At 32.6% G+C, this 6,000-nt stretch overlaps 1 pseudogene; it reads left to right on the top strand.

The window, feature by feature from the left end:
* Positions 1-578: 578 nt before the first annotated feature.
* LOC109449571 (vacuolar protein sorting-associated protein 33A) overlaps positions 579-6,000 on the top strand; it is a 197,819-nt pseudogene continuing 192,397 nt past the window's right edge.

Raw genomic sequence — 6,000 nt, 5'->3', positions numbered from 1 at the left:
GAACATATACCTATACCCAATAATTGTCTTATTTTTCTTGATTTTAAAGATGGGCAAAAGTAAATGTATTCAGAAATTAACTAATAGACAGATGGAAAACTATGGAAGTAGAAGATAAGAAGGAGACTAAATGACACTCCACTTGTCACCAGGTGGGAGATTAAATAAGGACAAGAGAGGGAAGTTGACAATGGAGATTATCTCTTAACCAGATACATTATAATGATAATTTTATATTTTAAAACCATGTATGTGTACCCATAAAAAGTTGAGTTTTACAGTTCTCATTTTATGTGTGAATTCCTTGATCACAAAGATAGGGATAGCATAAAATCACTAATTGCAAACTCACCTCAGCAATTTATTCATATACAATGTGTGAATTCTTAGAAGTTATCTTGATTAGAGAGATTTAGCTTCCTTCTGATTTCTGCTATTTACCTACCCCAAAACAAACTACCATTGCATAGTAATTATGCTGTATAGTGTTTTTCTATATTTAAGAAATTGCAGTAAAATTGGTCCTATTAATGGGTTGAACTATTTCTATATTTCATGTAAATTTGTTCTTTTCAGACATGGAGGAGCTTCCTGATGAAAATGGTCTACAGGTGAGAGATCACGTAAGAATAAGAGGTGTTCATTTAACAAGAGAATTTGATTTACATGATAATAGCTTTCAAGGAAACAAACTGCTTAAAGCATCTATGTCCAGTATTATAAAAGAGTAACTTCCAACTGATCTATTATGAGATTCAGTTACAGAAGATAAAAATGTAATGTTTTTTATGTTTTATTTATTTTTTATTTAAAATACAATAGTATTTCTTTATTGTATTTGCCCCAGGACATCCTGTTTCAAAACTGAAAATAGTAAGGTGATGGTGTAGTTCACCAACATCTTCAGCTTCATTCCACAGGCTGCTTGTTTAGAGTTTTATCCCCTGGCAGTTTGCTTTGGCAAAATGCTTTCAAGATTGTGTGTCAGCCACAGAGCATAATAGGAAAAGCCAACATGGTGGTTTACAGAATTAACAAGAGCAGCTATCTTCCTTGACAGCTTGCTCTGTTTAATTATAGCTGTTGGGGATTGAGTCAGCTGCTGGAACAACAGGGAAAATCAGAGGGTCATTAAGATGGTCTATTAATTTTCTGTCATGAGTAGCTGCATCTCCATGATCTGCATATGGAGTATGGCAGAGCACTTTCCAAATTACTGGCCTTAAAACTCCTATGGTAATTGTGAAAAATCCCTGTGGCAACTTAAGAAATGAGAAAAATGTGGTGATTTTGGATGCAAATTTATAGTACTTAAAATTCATCAGGTAGAAAATTTTCTGTTCCAAAATTTGATCTGAAAATATATTTAAAAGAAGAAAGGAAAAGAAAATAAATCCACTATATCACCTTTTTCTGCTAAAACTATTGCTTGTTTCTCCATGTAACAACAACAACAACAACAAAACACAAAACAAACAAACAAACAAAAATCAAAAAATCCCATTATATTCATTCCTTGGCCCATGCTTTTCCTTTGGGAGAATAGACATCTTTTATAGATATTTTAAAAAATATTTCTTGCAAAGCAAAACAAAACAAAAGAAACAAAAAAACATACCTCTACTTTTTGTCTCAGGTGAAATAAAAAAAAATAAATAATCAAAGCATCCATTGTATTTCAGGAAAATCACTGGAACTGGAGCTGAAATGATATTCATTTAGTGGCAGTGTAGACTCTTAAAGAACTCTAAAACAACAATGTATGCAATCTTTAAGAACATCTTCTAGTACACCACCCTCAAGTACTTAGCAATCTATAAGAACATCCTCCAGTACCATCTCAGCAGTCTCAGGGAGCTGTAAATATTTCCAAGTCCCACATACCAATATGGGAAAGGAACTGGAACTGGGTTGATAATTTATGACTAACACACATTACCCTGAAAGTTCTCAGAGCTTGAAATTTCTGGAATACACAACTGTTAGAATCTTAATAGTAGAAAAGATCACTTTTATGCAAATTGCTTTCGGAACCTAGACCTCTCTTCACAGATGCCAAGATTGGATAATTAGCTTTACTAGAATTGAGAAAGGAGTTGTATATCAATTTAAGGGGACTTTCTAATTTATGTGTCTACCTGTAGAACAGAAAATGCAGTCCTTATAATTAAGACCTGCAGTCCCTATAATTAAGGCTCTCAGGAATGGTAGACTATTTAAATAATAACCTTGGAAAAGAAAAAGAGAAAATCAAGAACAATGGTACTACTGTGATGGTCTCATTATATCTGGTACATGGAAGAAAGGGCAGACCTGAAAAAATGATCTAGGTTCCTAGAATTTAATCTGTGAATGAAGCAATACTACATTCTCTAATAAATAAAATCATACTGAATGTAGTGAAGTCTTCTTAAAATATAATATATATTGCATTGAAACTGGGCTGACTATGCATGAAATAATATCAAGGAAACCTTCCACACCTGTCGTTTCAAAATGGGTCAACTTTGTTATTTATATCCAAGTTTAAATGACACATTCTTCCTATTAAAAATAGCTCCAAAATGAATTTTAATTACATTTCTTCTTTTTATGCATCCACAATGGAAGTTACTTGTCTTCATAAATAGGTTAACCCTCAATGAATTGAAAGTCATAAATAAGCCAAACACCTTAATAGTAAACACATCTGCCCAAAGAGGTATAGATGTTGAACACATATTTATACATGTGCATATTTACTTGATGCAACTCCATGGTATGAAGTTATTTAAAAACTCAACATTTTAGAATATTTTTTAATTAAATCTAGGGTTAAATCAAAATCAGAATGAGGAGAGACAAACTCAGATGCCCTAAAGGCTTACCACTTTCCCCTTTTGGTAGATTGGCAAGGAACTGCCCATGTTACCTCCGTATAAAATAGGCTGGTACAAATGCCAACTTTCAGAAGTTTCCCTTTTTTTGATAAGCCACTTTCTCAACTAAGAAGCTCCCAGTCTCCCAGGTTCTTCCTTCCCTAATGTCCCTATCGACATGCAGAGCCATGTGGACTCAGTCACTCTATTGAAGCCTTCTCCATTGTGTATCCAGTTCAGTGATGCCAGGTTTAAGTACACCTCTGTGTGCAATAATGGGACATGAGGGAATGATATGCATTCTGCTCTTTTACTGCTTTTGTATTTTCTTCAATAAACCCTAATTCACCTTTACATCACATGTATCCAGTTGCTTCTTTTTGTATGACACAGAAATATTAAATATATGTTTTGGATGTACCCGCCAGATTACGTGATAGAAAATTTTATTTCTCAGGATCTTAACCCACAGAACTCACAAGAACAGAGATATTTGTATTGAACATCACATTTGATTTTACAGACTTACATGACACTTAAAAGAGGGAGAATTTTAACATCTTTGGCAACTCTTCACACTTTACCAAGCGTGACTTGAACTCCTTATACCCAGACATAAAAATTAGTCAAAGTACAAGGCTCAAAGCACAAAGAACTAAAAAAATAGATCAATGGACTACATATAAACTGGCTCACAGGAAGGACCAAAATGAAAACATGTGAAAAGAGTGTAAAGACATGTGTTAGGTATGGTTAAAAAAGTTCATACATATGTTTAATTGGAATCACTGAAAGAGAGGAAAGAAAGAAGAAAAAAATGGGATAGAAACATTGAGTAGATAATGAACAAGGTTTTTCCACAATAGAATAAAGATACCATGAAATTAAATATCTCCATATACTCAAGGAATGAAAAACATGAAGTAGCTCAAATAAAACAAAACAGTATAAGATTAATAGACTAACTACTCCAAATGAGAGGTTAAGACTTTGATAGCTGATTAAAAGAAATAAAAAACAACAAAAAAATGAATACAGTCAACTAATATTTGACAAGGGAGTAAAATATACTCAATAGGGAATGGATAGTCTCTTTAATAAGTGGTAAAACTGGATATGCACATGCAAAAGAATGAAATTAGATCCCTGTCTTACACTACTCACAAAATGTAACTTGAAATGGATTTAACTTAAATATAAGACCAGATCCATAAAACTCCTGGAAGAAAACACAGGAGAAAAGCTCCTTGACATTGGTTTTGGCAATGATTTTTGTTAGATTTGCCACCAAATGCACAAGCTACAAGAGCAAAAATAAATAAGTGGGACTAGATTAAATAAAAAGTTCTGCACAGCCAAAGAAACAATCAACAAAATGAAAAGGCAATCTAAGGAGTGAGAGGAAAAATTTGCAAATCGTTTATCTGATAAAGAATATTATCAAAATTATATAAGAAACTTGTACAACTCAATAGCAAAAAAAAAAAAAAAAAAAAAAAAAAAAGAACCCAATTAAAAATTAGTAGAGTGTTTAAAATAGACATTTGTCCAAGGAAGACATAAAAATGGCCAACAGATACATTGAAAGATACTCAACATCACTAATCATCAGGCAAAAGGAAATCAAAACCACAATGAGCAATCACCTCACACCTATTAGAATGTCTATCTTTAAAAAGATAACAAATGTTGGTGAGGATGTGGAGAAAAAGGAATACTTGTGCACTGTGTTGTAGGGGTGTAAATTGTTCAGCCACTATGGAAAACAGTTTCCTTAAAACAGTTTCCACTATGGAGATCTTTTAAAAAATTAAATATAGAACAACTATATGATCCAGCAATTCTACTTTTGAGAATATAGCCAAAGGAAATTAAATCTGGATCTCAAAGAGGTATCTGCACTCCTATGCTCCCTGCAGCATAATTCATAATGTCCAAGACATGGAAACAAATTAAGTGTCTATATATGGATGAACTGGTAAAAAAGATGTGGTAAACACATACAAAGGAATATTATACAGACATGAAAAAGAAGGAAATCCTGCCATTTGCAAAAGCATGGATGGATCTTGAAGTGCTAAGCAAAACAAGCCAGACAGAGAAAGACAAATACTGTATGATGTAACGTATATGTGGGATATTAAAAACAGAGCCAAAGTCACAGAAACAGAGAGTAGGGTCATGGTTACCAGAGGCTGTGGGGTGGGGGAAATGGGGAGATGTTGGTCAAAATATATACATTGCCAGTTATAAGGTGAATAAGTTCTGGTGATCCAATATACAGCATGGTGACTACAATTAACAATACTGAATTATATACTTGAAAGTTGCTAAGAGAGGAGATCTTAAATGTTCTCACCATACACACAAAAAAATGTAATTATATTACATGGTAAATATTAACTAAACTTTGTGTGGTAATCGTTTCACAATATATAATTGTATTCAACCATCATGTAGTACAATTTAAGTTTACACAGTGTTATATACCATTTATAGCTCAATCAAGCTGGAAAAAGTTCAACTACATTTTTCTTACTTGTATAAAGATAAAGAAAGACTGAAAGTAAAAAGATGGTAAAACCTACACGATGCCAACAACCAACCAGAAGAATGTTTTGATAGCTATATATATATATATATATATATCAAACAAGATTTTATGTAAAAAATCATTAGTCAAGGTAAACAGCCATTTCATAAGGATGAAGGGTTGGTGCAATAGGAATATATAATAATTGAAAATCTATATACAAAATAAAATAACTTAAGTATAGATAGTAAAATAGAAATTGGTGAGATTTAACACACTTCTCTCAATAAGTGATAGAATAAGTAAACAAAGTTCTTGTAAAGATTTCAGAAATTTGAACACTAAAATTAACAATTTGGTCTAATTACACTGCACCTCAAATGCAGAATGTAAAATACACATTCTTTTAAAATGCAAAAAGTGTACTCAAGCTGATTTGAAAATTAAAAATCAACAACAAAAAAATGACTTGGGTTTTTGTGGTTTTCCATTGACTTTAATCACAGGGCATGGTAATAGTAAGAGATTCCCTAAGGGATGCCCTGTACTCTAGTTATACCTTCCTTACCTCCATTGTGGAGTAGCAATCCAATTTTTCCTGGTAGTTAG

The sequence above is a fragment of the Rhinolophus sinicus genome, linkage group LG03 (genome assembly GCF_036562045.2).
Source record: "Rhinolophus sinicus isolate RSC01 linkage group LG03, ASM3656204v1, whole genome shotgun sequence".
NCBI classification, from domain to species: Eukaryota; Metazoa; Chordata; class Mammalia; order Chiroptera; family Rhinolophidae; genus Rhinolophus; species Rhinolophus sinicus.
The sequence above is the reverse complement of the archived record's forward strand: the minus strand, read 5'-3'. Positions and strand labels throughout refer to the sequence as shown.